Here is a 23,040-nt window from a genome sequence, read left to right as displayed (position 1 = left end):
TGTGTGTGTGTGTTAGTGGTGATGGTAGGAGAGAGAATATGCCCATATTAAGCAATACAGAAATAATATTATTAAATACTCCCTTTGGTTAAAAAACAAAGCTCCCTTGTATTCCACCAGTAAACCTTCTAAACACTCAACTGCCTAAATCCAGCAGTCGTGAAAGCAGTGGAAGTGTGTAAGTTGCTTTTTCAGAGAGTGCTGTCAGCATGGATGTGTTTGACTGCACTCTGCTGGCTGAGAAGCTGAGAAAAGAAGTAACCCCAGAGTATGAGAAATGAGGCACCACTATGGTCCGGCTCTCCCACAGGGGAGAGAGTGGAGCTTATACTCCACAGAGAAGACCTTTGGCCAGTTGTTGCCCTCCAGCCCTTTAGATTCCACAAACTAGCAGTTGTAGGTATTGAATCAACCACAATATTTTATTGTGGCATAAAAATTAATTCATGATAAAGGCTTTAGAAACACTATTTACGCCCCCCCCAAATAAACCATATTATCCATTGATTTGCCTGATGTCTTTGAAATGTAATAATCAATGGTGTAACAAAAACTGAAGATTACAGGAGACATATAAAACAATTATCCAATAAACACCACTATCTTGCTTAATATTATTGGCAAACTATGTTTTTCTTAAAAATAGTTAGAAAGTTATTATCCATTAAGTGGAATTAAAAATTTATATTTTACCATAAAAAGCCAGAAATTAAGTGCAACAAGAAAATAGATCATAAACCCCAGTCCCAGTTATTGTTCTTATAGATGTTTGGATAGACGATAGACGGACTGTCTGTAAAGAACTGTGACGTGGCTGGCTTACTGCTTCAGTAGATCATTTCCTGGTCTCCAGGAAAAACTGTTTCATGATATATTGTCCCTGGCAAAGACATTTACATATTTAAGGCCAGTCTTTTCTGTATATGCACTGTGTTAGAACTATAGGATAAACTTCAGGTTGTATTCCTTAGGTAGTACTCAGCCGTCCTGCAAAGATTTCTATCAATGAACTTGATGAGTAAAATCTATTAATGCATTAAAAAATAGAAGTAAATAAAAACAAACTACTTTTCAGAATTAGAGTATTCTACTAAGGTCATAGGACATCAAAGAAGCACAGTCATAACATTAGCATGCCCTATGTCTTTCTTTTTAGCTTAAGGAAAGCAGATTCCAATTGTATAGATCATATGAGCACAAATAAATAAGCGAATAAATATCCTTTGTTACCAGATTTCTATCAATTAAAGGCTATTAAGAATATTATCTTCTTAAAGATGTTTTCAATTTTATCTTAGTTTGTGAATGTCCAATTTTTTACTCTTTTGTTATTGTTGTTGGTCACTTGCTATGTCACTTTTTCTTAGTATTTACTTAAGTATTCTTTCTTTGAATATCTGTTCTTTTCTAATCATGTCTGAGGACTCATGGATTTTTATGAGACAATGAAATTTATAAATACATAGTTCTAATGCCGTTTGATCAGGCACCAGCTCATACAAGATGCTCCTACAAAGAACTTAAGATCTGCAATGCAAAAAGGACCTTTGAATAAGGATAGCTTTGAGGGACATTTATTTTTCCTTCATGTGATGAATTTGGGAGATACTAAGCAAAGAGTGATGAAAAGAAACCAAGCCTGGTTTCAGACTATATCAAAGTCTATGTATAAGTATAACATTTTCAAACCTGAGCTCTACTACTGACTTGCTATGAAATTCTGGTCATTTATTACACTTAAGTGGTATATACATAGTCTCCGGAGGAGAAATTACAAGTGTCTGAGAGTCTTTTAACTTTCTCTTCATGCTTATCTAGATATTAAAAACTAATAAACTTTCAGGGAATCTATCACTATTTTTTGTCATAGTGAATGATGAAAGGCACATAATATTAAGTAAACTCTACAACAATAATGTCATCTTTATCAGACTTAATAAAACATTAGCTAGCTTTCATCTGGGACCATTAAATCAGTTTCCAAAATTTATCTAAATACCACTAAGTTAGAGGCATGAAAGAAAGCAAAGAGGTCAAGGTTCAGATAGAGATTTTCAACAAATAGGCAATAAATAAATGCAAGAAGAAGTGATTACAAAATGAAATACATATTAATATGAGAATTCTGTAGGTTGCCTTGATGGAGAATAATATAAAGGAGATGTTATCACTTAAATATGTCTTTGAGGAGATGATATTTAAACTGAGATTAATAAGATTGACCCAATCATGGCAGAACCATGTGGGCAAACACTGAGCCAGGAAAAAGCCTGGAGTACTGGAGGATCTGAACAAAGGTCTGAGCAACTGAAGAATAGTGAACACCTAAAAGATGCTAAAAAAAGTGAGAAGCAAATAATGCAGAATATTAAGGGCCATGGTAAACTGCTTGTACTCCATACTCTAAATATTTTGATTTCCCAGAAGATGCCATGTTTTCTACTGTCATGATTCTTTACATGTGCTATTCTTTCCTAGCCACCCCCCACCCCTAATGATATTTCTTCCTCCTCAAAGTATTCCTTTTTCTTTTAAAACAAATTTTATGCTTCTACTTTATATTCTAGTAACCCTCCCCCCCTTTTTTTTGCCTCAGTGTGGCACTTATCATACTCTATTGTAAATAACATATTTGTCTAAATCCATAGGCTATGGTTTCTTTGGGCAGGGGAATTTCAGACTAACTGTTCTCTCTCCAGCATCTAGCCCAATGTATAGCACATAGCAAATGCCTGGCAAATATTTGTAGAACACATGTGTTCATTTCCTAGTGTCAGCTCTGCCTCAATGCATTTCATTCAATGTTAAGCTTGTTCAGCTCTTGAAACGTCAATCATCCCCAAAGCTAGGCAGCAGCGTTAGACATGGTGATTGCTCTCCTAAATGCCTTCACTTCCAGCTGGGATCCTGGGCCTGGTACTGAAGCCAAGCTACAAGTGACCTAATTAGTCCTTTGGTTATTTCCAAAAATTTGAGAATAATCATGAACTGGGATGGCCAAAAACTGGGACATGCAGCATTTGATGAAAGCTGAAATGTTTAGGGTGCCAGATGCAAGTCTTTTAGACAGCATCAATAGTTTCCAAAACAAAGCAGTGTGCATTTTAATTGTTTTCTGGAACTTTTATCAACAAAATATGTTCATTGACTAATCAGGTCTTTGTACCAGATTAGAAATTAACAGTGTGTTGGCCACAGAAATGAGATACAGAGTGTCTTTTTCTGGCCCTGCTTTAAAGAATTTCTGACAGAATTCAGCCAGATGCTGTGTATCTCTTTCCAGAGTGCAATTTTGGGGCTAACTAACAATGAACTGCCCTTAGATCCCTTGTTTCTAATCAATGTCAGGGAGTGGATGCTAGGAAGGCAACCCTGCCAGCGGAATCAGTACTTAATGGAACTTTGACAGGCTTTCAGTGCTCTTTTCTAAAGGCTCATCTCTTGCTTCACAGTCACAGTTTATTGGTGAGTTTGATGGCTGATGTCACAGATAAGTGTAACTAATACCTTGTTGGTACCTTATTTACTCAGGGGAACAAACCACCAGGAACAAGACATTCTTTAAACAAGACAACATTCATGGAGTGGCTGATGAGTTTAAAGTTAAGCACCACGTATTTAGGATAATGAGTGACTGTTACTAAGAAACCATACCCAAATCTTTTGAACACTGCTGCAGGTGACTAATACACAATATCAGGGGAGAATTTTTTTTGAGGGGAGTTTACATGTCATTCTGAACCACTGAAATGGCTATTGAAATTCAAAATATTTATTTACTTGTATATGATACAGAAGTCTGTATACAAATATACAATTGAATAAAATATAGTATATACCTATTTTATAGATCCTAAAGTTTTTACCGACCCTCTGGAGTACGTCCCCAACAAGGGGCCTTTTGCCCAGGGTGTCACTGGTGCCAAGACAGAGTTCAGAAACAAAGGAGAGTTTAATTCTTTGATCAAACAATGGAGAGCTGCAAGCTCTCGCTCTAGAGCACAGGCTCTCTTGCACAGGCGGTGGACGGGGCTGCGTTATAGGATCTCGTCAGCGGGGAGGAGTTCTCGCGGGATTGGGCTAGTCGTGTTGATCTTGGTATTTCAGCCTGAAGTCCCAGGTGTAGCGACTCTGCACGTGGCCCGCCGCTGCCATCTTGAATTGCAGCGTCATGCGGGTGCTTCTGCACGTGGCCCACAGAGCTGAGGTGTTGGCACAAACGTTTCACACCGGGAACTCTGGTCTGAAGGGCCGGGTGCAAGGCTTCTGCACACAGCTTCCTGTGAGCAAGTGAAACTAGACGAGACATAAAAGGAAAAAAAAAACAAGGTTAGGCTTTAGTTTATTACCCAGATTCTATTTTTATTTCTTGGGAGTTAATGGGCTTTGCCGGTGACATAATATGTGGTCTGTCAATGAGTAATAAATAGTGCCTAGTTTTGAGGACAGTAGAACAAAGAAACAGTTTGAGAATGCAAATGGACAAAAAGTAGCTGAGTAATATTAGAACCAAAATGGGTAAAGACCAAGAGTGCTGATTTTTAAAGAACAGCTGACATTTGAAGAAAGCCAGGTCTTCTTTGGATTACTTATGTAAAAGAGGAAAGCTAATAGTTGTACCCACTAATGGGAACTTTTAGTCTTTTAAACATTAGGTACCTAAACCTTTGCCTTGGGCCTGTGTGTACAGTTGCTCACATTGTCATCACAGAATTGCCTAATACCAGATGAACAGGATGAAAAAGGAGCCTAGAAAATTAAATGCAACTGTCTAGGGTAATCCAGCTTCACAGTTGTTCATTTTTAACTTCTGCATTCCTTAAATTAGTTCTTCTCTGTCACAGTTTAAACATTCCAGTAGGGCCCTAAAGATTCATTCTGCTTCAGTGAAAATGCCAGTCATTCTGTAAACCTATCAGTACTACTGATTATAATAATATAGGTAATTAAGTCTTTATTGTATGTATACATTCACTGTACACAGTAACTGATCATTTAAATAATGTGTATTGATCTTCAAGATTAGAGCTTAAATGCATCCATCTAAAAGTCTGGACTCACTTCAGTCAGAAGATAAGTGCATATTTTAGATGAACACCCCGACTTCTTTACTGTACTAGAGCACATGCCTGCTCTATAAAAACTTTTTCCCCTATTCTTTTTTTCTTTTCTTTTATTTCTTTTCTAGGAGAAGAATAAGACCTTGTGGGGCTTGAAACACATACATTTTAGGAATCCCATGGAAGAAAAAGAATACGGCATTACAAAATAATAAGCATGACTGAATATTTATTTAGAAATAAAAAGAAATCATAACAAACTACAAATACGAAAAAGTTGAAAAATACCATCACGATCACATAATCTAGAAAATACCAGTATTGTTATTTAACTTCCATGTTCACACTCTGATACTATTAGCTGTCATGTGTCATTAGTCTCCTTTAATTTGGAAAAATTCCTCAGTCTATCTTTGTCTTTCATAATCTTAGCATTTTTGAAGAGTCCAGTTAATTGCTTATAAATAGCCCTCAACCTTGTTTGTCTGAAAATTTCTTTTAAATGACTGAAACATTTCTTGATTGTGCCATTCCTGAAGTCTCCTAGTTTATAAATACCTTTGTTTTATTCTACCCTCTTATTATTCCTACAGTATTTGCAGCCCTGGATGAGAGAACACAAGCAAAGTATCTAGCACAGAATTTGGCATCCAGATGTTACTCAATGAATAGTAGTTCCCTCCATTTCTATCTTCCTTCTGTGTGTTGCTAAATTTCTTTCACAGTTGTAGATTTTGTTCAGTTTGGCTACTTCCTGCATCACTCCAGGGGAGTTATTTATTATTGCTGAAGTAAGCTTTTGATGCCCTCTCAAAGTCTAGGTTGAAAAATATTGTTCTCGTTCTTGAACTCTTTGCTATCTGAAACACTTCACTGTGTTCTCAGGCCTATGATCCTATGAGAATACATATGCTCAGTATCCTATAACATTTTACCTGGTTTTGGCATTTCTCCCACGCCCTTTTCTGTGTGTGTCATACAGGCTTCTCTCCTTGACTGCATTCTCTTTTCCCTATTTTCTTGCAACATACTCTGTTATGGACTGAATGCTTGTGTCCCCTCAAAATCAATATGTTGAAACACCAACCCACAATGTAATGGTATTAGGATGTGGGGCCATTGAAAAGTAATACCATTTAGATGAGATGATGTAGGTAGAGCCCCATCATGGGATTAGTGCCCTTACAAGGAGAGAAAGAGACACCAGAGCTTCCTTTCTTCACCGTGTGAGGATACAGTGAGAAGGTGGCCTTCTGCTAGCCAGGAAGAAGGCCTTCACCAAGAAGCGAATCTGTCAGCACCTTGATCTTGGACTTCCCAACCTCCAGAACTATGAGAAATAAATGTCAGTCATTTAAGATACCCACTTTATAGTATTTTGTCATAGCAGTCTGAGCTATGATATGTGCTGTAATATTTTCAATTATTATTAATTTGTCTTCTTTTAACCCTGTGTTCTCTCTCCCACCATTTAATTCAATATATAAAAATAGAGATTTTAGTTTTCTCTCTTCTTGTTTTTTTCTCTACGTATTTTGATCCTTCTGTGCATCCTTCTGGCCAGCAATTTGGGAATCTCATTTTATTTTTTCCTACATATTTCCTACATTGATGTCTCTCTTGTTAATTATCTGATATCAGTATTTCTTTTACTTTCTCTATGACCTACACTCCCATCCAAATAGTTATACTCATAGCAGCAGTAATGCCACATTCCCAATGTGGAGACATTCTTTATCAGCTTATTTCATGTCTTTCAGCCCATGTGATTTGTCAACACCTGCTTTTAATGCATACCAAGAACTTTTGGTTGAGAATACGTTTTATGAAAGGTCAAAAAGATTCTCCATGGACAATAATTACTTGGGTAAAATATACCAAAGATGTGTTGGATTAGACTTGCTACTGATCTGCTACTCCACTTAGTACACGTGTGGATATCTTTAACTTTTTCTGAACTAACCTATTTATGCATTAAAGGCCTAGTTATTTATACACTATCTTGTTCCAAAAATACATAAAGGAAATTTACAATTTACAATAATATATAAAGTATTCAATAACATAAGAATAGGTGAGACAGGAAAATATATGAAAAAACAAAGGCAGGAACACAAAATGAAACCTAAAATGAAGCTCATATAAAAAAATCATAAAGCATAGTACCTCATAATCTAATTATAATGTTCTTAGTGATTACAGTTATTTATTTCTCCTTATGGTAACTTAAATGGTCTTTAGATTTCCCTTTGGAGGAATATTCTTTTAATATATTCCATTTATTCATACTATAAGTGTGACACTAGAGGCAAATGCAGGCTGGTTGCTTTTACTTTTCAAGTAATTCACATAAGTATTTCCTTGTTGACTGTGTGAGTGAAGGAGGACAAACTAGTTGAGAGGGAATTCCTGAGATGCATGTCTCATCCCCCTGGCATAGAGTAGGTGCTTAGTTAACATGTGAATTGAGATGATATACTGTAACACTTGGGTTTGCACTTTTCTTTCCCTGTGCAATCAGAGACGGAACATCTGCAGAAGAGTAAAATTGTTATGGCCAGGAATGTGAAGAGAAAGATCCAGTCAATATTTTGTTTCAGAATTCCAAATTAGGCTCTGAGAGATCAGTACAGTTATTCTGAAAGTCAAAACTTTTGATTAAAAAAAAATTTGATTAGAGGAAATAATGCCCTAAAAATAAGGAAGTCAAATTATCTGATAGATTGGAAATTAGTATAGAATAAGACCTAGACAACACTGACCTCAGGGAGAGTATATGAGCATCATCCAGCCTGGGAAGAGGCAAGAAGAATTGCATGGTCAGTAGGGTGGGCAATAAGGGGACTGAATCTGAGCAACTATGTGGCTAGACAAAGTTAGCACTGAGGGGTTTCTCTACACTCTTTTTCTCAAATCAGGGAGTTGAGCCAAGTTAAGACAGCTGTACGCTGTCCAATGTCATGGAAGCTAGTACTGAATTTTGTCTCTTCTGAGGAGCCATGATAGCTGTTCTGGTTGTATCTAGTAACAGCTCTCATCAAGAGCCACCTGCCTATTGCTTATGAATTGTTCATCAGAGTGGTGCCTAACCTAAATTTTAAGAATTGCCGAGCACCATTCAAATCACCCTATGTGGATATCTCATTTTGAGTGGCTCAAGAAATATATAAATCTACATAACAGAAAACGATGTGGTTTTTTTTTTCACGGAGAGGAATAAAGGAAAGCCACCAGTTTCTATGGGAATGGATATGTGTAGCTCTGTCTCAAAGAGAGAATCTGTTTCCTGCCAGTACACTATTATAGTTGCTGTGAGGGCTAATACAAAGTAGTTTCTATGATATTTGCCCATAATTTACATACTAATATTTTTAGGCAATACTGGGGATTCATTGCTTAGATAAACACCAGCTCTGCCCTTGTGGAACTTACAGTCTTGTTGGGAAAGCACATATTAAACTGATAATCACATTGATAAACATATAATTCACACTTGCATAACTTTCAAGGAGAAAGTTATGTTGTCCTCTGAAAGTGTATGTTAAAGTGTTTAGTTTAACATGAGAGGCTCCAGGAATATTTTTCCTTAAGCCAAAAGGAGTTAGGGTTAATTGGGAATAGGGGCATTGGAGGGGACAAGAGTGGGGTTGGGGAAGGGAAGAATGTTCCAAGCAGCAGAGGAGGCCTGAGCAAAGGTCTTGCAGTGAATAGAAAGTGTTGAATCTAAGGCTCTGAAAGAAAGCCAGAGTATCTCAAGCACAAAGATAACGAGGAAGTTATGGTAAGTCTTGAACACTTGACAGGGGCCAGAAAATGTAAGACCTTGCATGCCAGGTAAAGGATTTTGGTCTTTATCCTAAAAGTGGTGTGAAGCTGTTGATGGGTTTCAAACACCAGGGTGACATGATTATATCTGCATTTTGAAAATATCATTCTGTATCTTATAATTTGTGGAAAACAAATTGGTGAGAGAGACCAAAATAGATAGAGGGAGATGAATTAGGAGTCTGGAGAAAGATTCCTGGTGAGAGATGATGATAGCTTAGGCTAAAGAGGTACTCATGACAACAGACTGAAAGGTACTAGGGGACATCTTAATGATTTGACCCATCATCCTAAGACAATTTTTAGATATCCAAAATATAGATATTTGGATATATAGGTCTGGAGTCCAAAGGAGAGGTCTGGAATGAAGATATACATTTTAAAGTCGTAGCACAGATGGGAAATGAAGCAGGGACATGGATGCATTTCCCTATGGAAAGAGTGAAGTGTACAGAAAGAGGAGGCCAGAGCCTCAGGAATTCTAACCTTAACTGTAAAGCTTGTCTATTTGGGGGAAATATAATGGGTATCCATGAAATACCATCACTCATTAATGCTTTATTACTTACAAGTCCTTAACAAATTCTTTCCTATGTCCTCTAAACTATTATTTCTTTTATATTATTATCAAACATTTCATCTTTAACATTATTTTTTGTCTATTGTATGGTATTCTTCCCCTGATTTTCATTTATTTATGTAAAGTAAGGGGACATATTTATATCTATGTATCTTTAATTCTTCACCATGGAATGATTCTTAAAACTTCTTTAAATTTTCCAGATAATGCACTTTTAATTTCCCTTTAGCACCTACCATTTTATTCCTTTCTTATGCCAACATTCTATAGTGATGCTTTCTGTTTCTATTGATGCAAGAAAACAACACTTCTTGCCAAAGACCCTCGGAGGTGCTGCCATCCCTCCTGCTGCTTGTCCATAACTGAGGCTTAGATGTGCTGGTCATTTCAGACACACTCCTTTCAAAACAAATTCTACCAGTACTATCACTTCTTGTCACAGAAGCTGCTCGCATCCAGTGTTGTCACGTATTTTGCTTTCTCAATATCAGAGTAAAATAATTTTACTTGTACTTTTATTGCATCCTTTTTGCCCTAAGACCCAAGCAAGAACACAAAGGGTTAGGCCAAATGATGATCTGACTGGCCACCACTGGTACTTTATTAGGAATGATTCCTCCATCCCTACCCCCAATACTGGCCAGCTACTAACCTTGCAGGATATTGTACAAATTGATTTTGTGTTTCCAGAAAGACTTCTTTCCAGGTAAACTTCTCAGATCCTAGAAAGTTTATGGGTTCAAGGAAAGTTTATATGGGTTCCAGGAAAGCTTCCTCTACAAGTTTTCTGAAAATGATGGAATTCTAGGATTATTCAGCTAAGTCAGCAGTTAACTCACTTATTTGGGATGAATATTCTTTCTCTTTACTTTTCTGTAACTATCCAGTGTTTAGGAATTCAGCTGATTGTGGTTTCCCTCATATCCTACACATGATTAAAAATGCTCAATTATATTCCTCACAACTAAAGGCAATAATTTTTCCATTGTGGAATTTTCCTATAGATGCCATATTAAGAAATTTATAGTTTTAAATTATGTCCAAATCTGTTCCTTCTCTACCCCAGTATCATGAGGTGAGTATACATCTTTGTGTATATTTATTAATTAAAAAATAGGAAACTTAGTACCTGCAGAGTGTAGGTGATTCCAGGTGTCACTCTCAAGGCCAGAAATGTATACAAACAAGTGTTGATACTTGTTTACATGTATAGTATCACTGGATAGTGCCCAGTGCTGTACATTTTTGCACACGCAGTGAGTGAATATTAATATCTGCAAACCCAGAAGTCTGCTATAGTACAAAACAGGCCTTATTTGCTATGCCCTGAAGAGTGTTAAAATTCTTAAAGATGCCTCAGGGGCTGCAATAGAACCAGGCAAAGCATTTGGGGATCTAGGTCTTTTTCAGCTTCCACAAAAGCAGCCTTATTCCTCCTGTTTTGTATGGAGTTCTTTCTCCCCTACTTCTCTCTTGCTTCTTCCCTTCCCCACACTCTCCATAACTCCTTGTGTCTCTTCTTCCCTTTCTCCCACCCTCCCTTCCTTTCTTCTTTAATTCCTTCTATCTTTCTCTCTCCTCCCTCTGTTCTCTCTCTTTTTCTTCTCTTATTTCTTCCTTCTCTTCTTTTTTCTGAGTTGAGAAAAATCTGTGAAACAATAAAATGTTAAATACAAATCACTCATATTCTCATCATTTAGAATAATTGATCTTAAACATTTTTTCATGTTAGTTTTTGAAATAAATAAATCATTTGGATAAAGTCACAGACCTCTTTGCTATCATTGCCTCTACTCACCTCAACGCACTCTCACAGAGGAGAAACCATTATTTGTGAGTTAGCATACATTTTGTGTGTTCTTTTTGTTGCTGTGAAAGAAAAAATACGTCTGTTAAAAAAAATATTAACAGGTCAAAAGTCATCCAGTGAAAAGTGAGTCTTCCTTCCATTTCTGACTTACAGTCCTTTTCTCTTAATAACTTCTGTATCCTTTCAGAGGTATTCTGTGCACTTATATGTAAGTGTATGTTCATATTTCCAGTTGAACAGAGTTATATAACATGCAAATTCTTAGGAACTCACTTTTATGCTTATTATGTCTCAGAGATCTTCCTATGTCACATATATGAATCTATAACTTTGTTTCAAATAACTTCTTAATTTCTATTATACTGACATTATGTAATTTCTTTGCTAATTCCCCATTGATAAACACTTAGGCTGCTTCCACTCTTTGGCTGTTATGTGGAATGCACAATCAATACCTTGTCTTTTTCATTGTTCTCTGTGGAATAGAGTTCTAATAGTGTAATTTCTGGTTAATATGCTTATACATGTTTTCCGTTGATAGGTATTATGTATATGCCCTCCAAAAGGTCACACCAATTTACATATCTCACATACACACATAAAAATGCACACACATGAGTGTGTGTTTTCCTCTCCAACATTGTAAATTATAAAACTGTTAAAATAACACTTTATTTGAAAAAAGAATGTTTATTCTAAAACGTATTAGAAAACAACTGGCACAATAGAAAAGGTCAATTAAATTAGGAACAGCAGACCTGAAGTCCAGGCCAAGCATTTCTATGTGTTAGCAGTATGATATGATCCTGGAAAAATTACTTAATCTATAAGAGTTTCATTCTTTCATATATTAAGGTTTTCTTTTCCTTTTTTTTTTTTTTTTTTTTGCTTTTTTATATAATTAACATACACAAAAATGCATGGACCTTAAATATACTCTTAACTAAGCTTGGGTGTATTATGTATAAAACTGCCACAAATATTCTTACACAGGTTTTTTGGGGGGAGGCATATGCACTCATTTTTCTTGAAAATACAACTATGAGCAGAATTGCTGGCTCATAGGGTAGGTGTAGGCTTGAGTCTCTAAGGAATTGCCAAACACTTTGTAAAAGTTTTATACCATTATACACTCCCACCAACAATATTTGAGAACTCAAGGGGCCATATATCCCCAGAAACACTTGGTATTTTCAATATTTTCAAAGTTTAGCCAACCTAATAGGAGTAATATGGTATCTAATGGTTTTTATATCACATTTTCTTGAGTATTAATGATGCTGAACATCTTTTCATGTGCTTGTTAGTCACTCATATATCTTGTATGGTAAAGTTTCTGTTAAAATCTTTTGCCTAGTTTAAAATTCAGGGGCTATAGGAGCTTCTTACATATGCTGGATACAAGTCCCTTGTCATATATATGTGTTCTAAATATTTTTCTCTAAGACTGTGGCTCCACTACTTAATGATATATTAATACCATTGGCATTAATATAACGGTACCTTATTAAGATTGGTATTAAGATTAATGGTATCTTAATGGTATCATATTTTCTTAATGGTATCTTTTGATAAGCAGAAAATTTCACATTGAATATGTCCACCTTTTATTTTTGTGGTAAACACTTTTGTGTCCTAGGAAATCATTAACTACCCAAGTTGTGAGAACATTCTCTAATATTTTTTTCTTAGAAGATTTATAATTTTAATTTATATGTTAAGTCAGTGGTCCATTTCCAATTAATATTTAGATATGGTGTGAGATAGGAATTGAGAATTTTTTCTATAATGATATTCAAGTATGTTTTTCCTAAAAAAGACTTTCCCTATTGACTTCCTATGGTGCCTTTTTTTAAAAAATTAATTAATTAATTAATTAATATTTTTGGCTGTGTTGGGTCTTCGTTTCTGGGCGAGGGCTTTCTCTAGTTGCGGCAAGCGGGGGCCACTCTTCATCGCGGTGCGCGGGCCTCTCACTATCGCGGCCTCTCTTGTTGCGGAGCACAGGCTCCAGACGCGCAGGCTCAGTAATTGTGGCTCACGGGCCCAGTTGCTCTGCGGCATGTGGGATCTTCCCAGACCAGGGCTCGAACCCCTATCCCCTGCATTGGCAGGCAGATTCTCAACAACTGCGCCACCAGGGAAGCCCCTATGGTGCCTTTTAAAATCAATTGAACGTATACATGTAGATTCATTTCTGTACTCTCTATTTCTGATTGATCTATTTTACTATCTAGAGAATTACCAAATTATCTTGATTACTGTAGCTTAAAATAAACTTTGAAATCAGGTAGGGTAGGTCCTCATCTTTCTTTAAACTGGATTAAAAAGAATACTCAGTTGTTTCAAGGATCGAATGAAGTAAGCTAGATAATTCTGTCTCTCATAAAGAATTATACAAATGACAGCTGTTGTTAGAGTTAAGTGAAAGACAGTATCAAATAGTTAAGAGCATATTTTTTATGAACAAAGTCAGACTGTATCTTCTGCTTGCTAATTGAGGATGCTTTAACTTCGAGAATGTTGCATCTATGTGTCTTTGTTTCCACGTGTGTTAGTGATAATAATTGCATCTATCTCATAAGGCAAGTCAAAAGATAAATCTAATAGATACTAACTAAACACTTAGAAAAATGTCTGGCATACTGTAAGTGCTAAATAAATATTTCCTGTTGTATTACTTAGTTACTGAGGATAACAACTTACACCAAAACTTAGTGCCTTAAAGCAACAGTTTTGTGAGTCAGCCTTCTCAGCACAGCCTAGCTTGGTCCTCTGCTTCATCTCACAAGACTGCATTCAAAATGTCAGCTAGGGCTGAGGAATCATGTAAAGGCTTGACTAGGAAAGGAGCCACTTCCAGTGTCACTTACGTGGTTGTTGGCAGGATTTAGTTCCTCATGGGTGGTTGGACTGAAGGTCTCTGTTCATTGCTGCTTGTTGGCCTGAGTCTGCCCTCAGTTCCTTGTTGCATGGGCTTCTTGAACATAACATCTTGCTTCATCAAAGTGTGCAAGCCAAGAAGGCAACAGAGAGAATGTCAGCCAACAAGATGGAAGTCATAATATTTTGTAACCTATCATGGAAGTGAGATCCCATTGCCTTTACTGTATTCCTTTTGTCACTGGGTCCAGCCTATGCTCAAGGGGAGGGATTACAGAAGGATGTGAATGCCAGGAGGCAAGAATCCTTGGGAGCCATCTTAAAAGTCTGCCTACCATACCTCTGTATAATAAGCACATAAAAATATTTAAAGTTGTTATTTTCACACCTTTGTATAATAATTTTATGACAAAAGAAAATTAGATGATTTTATATAATGTTATGTAAGTCTTTAAACAAATGTTGCCATATATGTTGAAGGAAGTCTAATATGCATGGTAGAAAGATATACAGCTGTTAAAATCATATTTAAATCCCTAAGATAGAGACTATTGCCCTAATGTTACTTTTTTTTTTCAGTTCGAGTGATGATTGTTTAGTTTTGTGTTTTAGCTCTCACGTAGTACTCAATCTATGACTTTTGTATAATACCATGGTTAATTATTTTCTCATCTTCTCATTAAGAAATTATAAAATTTCTTTTAAGTTTTAAAAGGTTAAATTTCCTCCCTTGATGCATTATTATTTTGACCTCTTTCAAATATATCTTATAGTTTTGAGACGGCTAGCATGCTAGTTTTCACCTATGCAGGCCACAGTTTTTGTGCCCTTATAGAAAACATAGTGGTTTATTCATGGGTAATTAAACTCATTTATGTATTTTATGACTATATTTATTTTTTTCTTTTAACTACATTGTGACTTTTTTGAGGGAGGAGGGTATTCTAATATAAGTCCTACTGGTCCATAATTCCCTGTATAGACACAAACATCTTTAAAATTCAGGACAAAGTTAGACAACTTTCAGTGCTTCTGGAAAATTATTGCTTTAATATTAATTATTTTGAGTGGGAGGTTTGTACTTCAGAGCTCTCAGGTGAATGCCACCCTGTGCCACAGATTTATTACAATTTTGTTCTCAACTTGCCATTACAGCATTTCTATTTTTGATAACTTAGGTCTCATTTCTCTTATCTATAAAGAAGAAACAAACCCAAGGATAGTTTTCATTGCTATAAGCAAACTGTCTTGAACTTTTTTCTATGAGGATTTTCCAATACATGAAAAATAGAAAATATGTGATGATCCAGTTATTATCTTTAAAATTTTAAGCAGAATAGTTACTTCTTATATTGGAATAAATGCTTTGCATAAACAGAGTACATTGTAGTCTAGTATTATTTGTTTCAACAAACATGTAAATAAGTTCATCTAATGGTAGTATGTTGTGGCCCAACTTTACAGATAAAGAGTCTTCAACTCATGGTAAGACTGAATCAGACAAATATTTTGATTCTAAAATAGCTACATCAAGTTTATATTTTTAGAGCATATGGCCTGGATCCACAGGCTGATATTAAATATACATATAAAATATTTATATTAGGTGTTTCTTGGCAATAACAACCAGAATTCATAGGGTAAAATCATATCTATTTGATAATTCATTCGTTCATTCAATATTAAAACACTTTTAAAAATAGACCGAGGATACATCAACAACACACAAATAGAAAAAGAAGTATTCCAGACTTCATGGAGAGAGAACCAATAAATAAAAAATTAAAAAGCAAACAAGATTGTAGGTTAGAAGCTGATCAGCATTATGAAAAAAGAGAAAGCATAGATGGAAGTATAAGGACTACCGAGGAAGAAAAATAAAGTTGCACATTTATATCAGGTAATCAGGGAGGCATTATTGTGATGATGAAGAAAAGACGAATGAAATGAGAAAGTGAGCGTGTGGATAGCTTTTAGCAGCAAGGAGTAGCCTATTCAGTGGCCCTGAATTGGCAGCTTGGCTGATGGGTTTGAGAAATAATAAAGAGCAGAAAAAGCGAAACAGGAAATAGTTGGAGTTGAAATCAGAGTCAGAGAGACAGATGATGCTCAGATTATGTACAGCCCTGAAAACTAATATAAGGAGTTTGACAAGAATGTGTTCACGTGCCCACTATCCTTCCTGCAAGAGAGACTGGGGAACACAGTCTTCCTTTGCAAACTGAGGTGGAATTTGTTTCTGCCACAAGTGAAAAAGTACATTTTGGGGTGGGAGCAGGGCATGAGTATGTGGGGGCATGGAGCTGGGATAAATTATGTTGTGTGACTAGACCACAGGATAGGTATTTCAAGTTCATTCTTTAACCCCATGAGCTTCTTTTAACACATTTTCACCATAATACTGAAGCATTGATAGTTTGTTTCAGAATCTCTTGAAGAAAAAGTGGTCTCAGATTCACCTTTCAGATTCTCTCTCCTCAATTCACCTTTCAGATTCTCTCTCCTCAAGGTTCCAGCAGAAATGATGCCTGGCTCAGGGAGAGTATCCAAAACAGACCTTGCTCTTCTCCGATCTCTAGGTTTTCTTTCCAGCCATGGATATTCAAAATCTCCTTTCAACTAGTGAATCTACAAATCAGCTCCTGGAGGCTGCACCAAGCAGTTACGAGATGAAAGGTGTCTAGACATATTGACCAACAACTACCACAGTGGATTTTTATTACAAACCTACTGTGGGTTGGACACTAGCCTAGGTCTGAGGACACAGTAGAAGACAAGACTGTGTGTGCCTGCTTTCTTAGAACTTATGATCCAATTGGGTGAAACACAAAAATAATATTCATGAAACTGTACATAAGAAAAAAACTTTAGACTCAGAATAGTTGTAGATATTGATAATTACTATGAAAACTAGAGAATGACAGGTGGCAATTTAGTGTAAGAGTGAGCTCTGGAGTTTCTAGGTTAAATTGGATGGTCAGGAAAATCCTCTTTAGGGAGACAACATTGAAGCCACACTGATTTCCAGGGTGAACTTTTGAATGTGATAGGAATGAAGTGACCCAGGCAGAGAGAAGAGCTCAGGCCCTGTGGTGAATATGAGCTAAATGTGTTCCGGGAATGGCAGTGGTTCTCTGTGATAAGCAAAACCTCTACCTATTAAACCTGTTACATGATCTTCATTTTATGTGTTTTATATTAAGTTTAATTTTTTATTTTTAAAGAGCTCTTACTCAATTTTTTCATATTCTTAAGTATTTAAAAATTTTATTTACAACTACATGTACATCATTTATCTTAATTTTCTATCAAATTTGCTGGTAATAAGGAAAGCGTTGATATTTGTATACGTATGTTTTCAGTGATACTTTATAGAATTCTATAATTATTTTTAATACTTTTAAATTGATTATTTTGTCTGATTCATATAGACAATCATACTAAGAGAAAAAAAAGACAAAGGCAAAAAAAGGCAAAAGAATCTATCTCCCAAGGCAAAAGAAATAAAAACAAAAATCAACAAATCAAGTTTAAAAGCTTTTGCATAGAAGAGGAAACCATCATCAAAATGAAAAGACAACCTACTGAATGGGAGAAAATATTTGCAAATGATATTAATGATAAGGGGTTAATATCCAAAATATATAGACAGAGGGGAGGGACAAGCTAGGGGTATGGGATTAAGAGATAGGAACTACTATGTTTAAAATAGATAAGCAACAAGGATATATTGTATAGCACAGGGAAATATAGCCATTATTTTGTAATAACTTTAAATGGACTATTATCTATAAAAATATTAAATACTATTGTACACCTGAAACAAATATAATATTGTAAATCAACTATACTTCAATAAAAATGGCAAAAGAAAAAGAAAAAAAAAACGATCTTCATTTCTATTTCTAGTTGTATGTCTTTTTTTTTTCTTGTAGAATTTCAGGAGCTCTATTTTCTCTTAATTTTAATGAAAATATCTTAAAATTGTTTCCATTAAGTATAATGTTAATAATTTGTCTTAAGTTTTATTCTTTATCATACTATCTTTCTACTTCAAGTTGGTCAAGAGTTTTATCAGGAATAAATGATAAGTTTAGTCAAACATTTTCAGAATTTAAAAAATTATATAATTATTCTATTTTCACTAAAGAATGATGAATGATATTAATATATGTATTTGACTTTAATAATGAACTCTAATTAGTAATGTTAATTAGTAATGTTATCTTCATATTTAAAAAATTATTGTTGAGTTAAATTTGCTAGTATTCAATTTATAACTGTATATTAATGGTTTTGTTTTTCTAATCATGATTTTGATATTGTTCAGGAGAATATTGTGTTATTTTGTAATTTTTGTAATTTTTAAGTAATAAAATTTTGTTATTAATTTTCACATATAATTTCTGTTTTTGTTGTGTTATAGTTCCATATTTTTACCTGAATACACTTTCTACATTTGAAATTTTGTAAAAGCACTACATATTGGGACTTCCCTGGTGGCACAGTGGTTAGGAATCTGCCTGCCAATGCAGGGCACATGGGTTCAATCCCTGGTCCGGCCAGATCCCATGTGCCATGGAGCAACTGGGCCCGTGTGCCACAACTGCTGAACCTGTGCTCTGGAGCCCACGAGCCACAACTACTGAGCCTGCGTGCCACAACTGCTGAAGCTCGCGTGCCTGGAGCCCGTGCTTCGCAACAAGAGAAGCCACCACAATGAGAGGCCCGTGCACCACAGTGAAGAGTGGCCCCCGCTCACTGCAACTAGAAAAATCCTTTGTGCAGCAACGAAAACCCAACGCAGCCAAACATAAATAAATAAAATAAATTAATTAAAAGCACTGCATAGTCTTGAAAAAACTTGACTCTTGAGTATAATACTTGACAAATCTATATCTTATAATTAATTTATCATATTCAGATGCTTTGTAATTGTATTGATCATTTATCAACGTAGCCTATTGAGAGATGTGTTTAAGACCATCTTTACTGCTGTGGGTTTGTTAACAAATGTATATATTCATAATAATTCTTGGATTTAACATTTAAAACTATGTTACTAGCTACCAATGTTTCTATTAAACTCACTATTTATCAATTAAGGTACCTTATTTGCCTTATACAATGCTTTTGCCTTGAATTTTACTTTGAAGTACATAGCAGAATATGATCAGGAAGCAGTTAAATCAGGAATTCAAAGGCATTGACTAGACCATCGATTAGAATTGGATATCAGGTACATAAAGATGTTATATACGACCTTGGGGGTGAGTGGAAATATTCAGAGCAAGAGTATGCGAGGACAAAAGAACCAAAGGACATATTTTTAGGAACACCAATAATTAAAGTACTGAAAGAAGGGCTAGCAAAGGAGAGTAACATCAAGTAGGTAGAAAAGAACTACCTGAAGGAGTTTGGCAAAGAAGTAGAGCCAAGAGAGACTAAATCAAGAAGTTGGAGTTGTCAAACAACATCAAAACATTTATGGTTTATGGGGAAGTGAATTGACATTCACTTCCAGCCCATTTATTCAAACATACACACTAGAACGTAAGATTGAGGAAAGGAATGTTTTAAAATGTTTTCTTCACTAGGTAGCTCCAGATCCTAAATCATTGCCTGGCACATAGTAATAATGATAAAATTTGTCGAATGAATTAAAAATATAATCTTGTTATTAAAACAGCACAATAATATATGATTTTAAGACAAGTGAACTTTAATATTCAAATATTTTTCTATGTCCCATTCTACCATGTGGTAATTTACAGGGTTAAATAAATATACCACAAAGTAGAGCAGTTTAAAACACTTTGGTTATAAAATAGTTTACTTGGAACTATTGCATAAAAATATCAGATATTCAAGTCATAACATTTTCTTCCTTAATCTACTCTATTTTCATGGAGATATACACATTTATTAATAACACTCAATTTATCTGCCCTAATGTTAATAGCCCATCAGAATAAAATGGCTAGTTCCTATAAAATGGAATTTATAATGAAATGCCAGATGAATAATTACTATGTTAAAACTTTTGTCTGTTTTGTGGGTTATTAAAAAATAAAATGTAAAATAAAACCCTTTTAGTTATAAAGATAGGTGATTAAAAGCTAATTTTACAGATGTCCATTAAAACAAATTCCATTTCAGAAATTATTTAAATAAAGGAAGATAAACAGTTATCGAAGCCCCACAATTTTTAAGTGGACTAAACTTTGTTAAATTTCATAATAATATAAGAGCAAGTAAATTACTGACAATATAAATTAATGCATATAAGAAAAAAAGAGTGGATGCATATTAATTCAACCATAAAAATTGTTTCTCTTTATGGTGTTTACTATTGTAAAATTGTATTTAAAATTATTAATATACTTTTGGGAAATAGTGCTAATGATTTTTAAAAATAAACTTTCCAGAAGCTTGTACAATTGAAAAATAACTTTTTTAAGGTATCAGTCTATTTGAGAGGCTATTCACTTCTTCGAAATATGCTGCTTCTGCATTTAAAGCCTTTTTGGAAAAGGAAACAATAAGTTAAATACATGCATTTATACATAATTGCATTTGTGGAATGATGTTGAGCTAACCATTTAAAATGTTTTCTTTGAAATTATATTCAAAACCTGTGACATATTCTTTTTAAAAACAGATTCAAAGACGGTAAAGATTTATCATCTTGAATTTTAGAAATAATGGACGGTTTCTACATACTAAACTTGATTGACATTTTGATCTTGTGAAATGAATTATGCATAAAGATCATCATTAATGCAGAGGAAATAAACTCTATTGGCTTCATTTGTGATTTTTAAAGCATATATGCTTTTGGGTATCAGACATCTTCAATTTTCTCCTTGGATTTTGACATGTATTTTTGCATAGGCCCAGACACTTATATTTTCATCCTGACAACTATTTTCTTTAGAAATACTTTGCTTAACTTTACTCAGAAGAAGAGAATGAATGTTTATCACTCAAAATGTGAAGCATGATGTTCTGTAGAAATATTCTACGTGTTCATGATGTTTTCAGAACTAGTCTATTTATCTAAATTCAAATGTTGACCATTGTCCTCATAACCTATTATCTTACTCTAGAATTGAGATCTGACATTTCCAATATTTTCATCAGTGCTAGAGTTAACGTGTAGGCTGTTTGTATACCATATTGACCATCTTTATAATTTTTAATCCTTTTGTGCTGGTGAAAACTTTTATTCTTGATATTTTATAGACATCTTTTTAACAAGTCAGTTGTCTCACATGAAGATTTTATTAGTTATACAAACTGCAAAATTATTCTCTTCTATGATAAATAGCATCCGTTTCTCATCATACTATTACTATAAAAATAAATGGTTAAACTTGAATGTTGCGCTGTAATATGAAGTACACATTTGTACCATCATTCAGTGATCATGCCTCATATTCTATATATGCCAAAAGTTCAGCATCCCCACTTTTTACTCATATAATAAATATGTTGACTCTGTGCTAATCCAAGGCATAAATTATAACAAATGGTTAGTAGATTTTACTTCAGTTTACCTTTTGCTTTTGTCATTATCAACAATCACAGTACCAACAGATAGAGGAACAACGAGTTTAATACATGAACATTTTTTTAATCAACTTGTGAATATGTCCTCCTATGTCCTTTGTGCATAGATGAAAAAAAGGAGCTGAATACTCGTGGTAGCTTTGGATGGGCTGAAATAACAGTGTTCAAAAACATCTAATGAATCATTCATTGTCAACTTGGAGAGAGGTTGCTGCCATGAACTTTGTATTTACACCAATCTTGTTCAACACTTTTAATCAATAATTTGGATTAATAATTTATCATATTTATTATGTGAGTTACAGATTTAACAAGAGAAAATAAAATAAATTTGGGTCCATGGAAAAAAAATAACCTGCCTATTCAAGATGAGACAGCTAAATTTTAGCAGCAGAGTATATTTTAAAAGTCTTAGAAATTTTAGTTAGCAGAAATCTTAAAATTAGTTGATAGCGGTATATGGTTTCTAAAAAATACACATTTATGTTACATTTTGAGAATAAGAGAGGACATAGTCTTATTATGCTTTATCCCAGAGTAACCAGGGGCATTAAAGTGACAACATTAAGATAACTAAAAAATGATAAAAGAGTGTAGATAGATTTAGAGACATTTGAAAATATGTATGAAGTATGTTCCTTAAGATTGGGGAATTTTACCTTTGAACAATAGACTTGGAGGAAAACTTTTGTTTTCAAATGTTTGAGAATACCTGTTGGAGAAACATGTAGACTTGTTCCATCTGGCCTCAAATTGTTGAACCACCATGATGAAGAGGAAGTGCCAGAGAGGCAGATTTTTTTTTTCCACTGTAAGAAAGAGCTTTCTGATACTGGCAGTTATTCAAAAAAAAAAAAAAAGAACTGTCTTAAAAAGGAGTGAGAGTTATGTTGCTGTGAAGATATATTAATAATCAGTGATTATTATTTCAAGCTCAGAAGATGTCAGATGGCTAAGGAGGCAAATTCCTAGGATAAGGGGCCTCCATCTCTAACTCAATAAAAACAGCTCCATGTTTATATATTTTATGAATCTAGCTTATATAAGATTAAAAGAAAAAAAATCTATATTTTAAAATTTTACAAGTACTGAATTACATAATCATCTGGCAATAGTGCTGTAAAGAAAATTTAAGCACTTGAACTAGGTGGCCTTTAAAGTTTTATCAAACACTTTTAATAAGTTATAATAAAATTATAACATTGCCTACAAATAAAGTGTCTGAGATGTTTATATACTTTCTCTTTAATCCTCACCACAGCCCTGAAAGAAAGCTTTATTATTTTTACACATGAGAGTATTGAGGATCA

General features: G+C 34.6%; 1 long non-coding RNA gene across 1 annotated transcript in view; it reads left to right on the top strand.

Annotated features, from left to right (window-relative positions):
* The window catches only part of LOC309624978, a 51,662-nt gene extending 29,594 nt beyond the window's left edge, over positions 1-22,068 (top strand). Inside the window, exon 3 of the long non-coding RNA XR_014242274.1 lies at positions 18,585-22,068. This is a non-coding gene — a long non-coding RNA (uncharacterized lncRNA). The remainder of the gene's footprint in view (positions 1-18,584) is intronic.
* The last annotated feature ends 972 nt before the right edge of the window (positions 22,069-23,040 follow it).

This window comes from Balaenoptera borealis (genome assembly GCF_965194805.1).
Source record: "Balaenoptera borealis genome assembly, chromosome: 3".
NCBI classification, from domain to species: Eukaryota; Metazoa; Chordata; class Mammalia; order Artiodactyla; family Balaenopteridae; genus Balaenoptera; species Balaenoptera borealis.
This window is presented reverse-complemented; position numbering and strand designations above follow the sequence as displayed.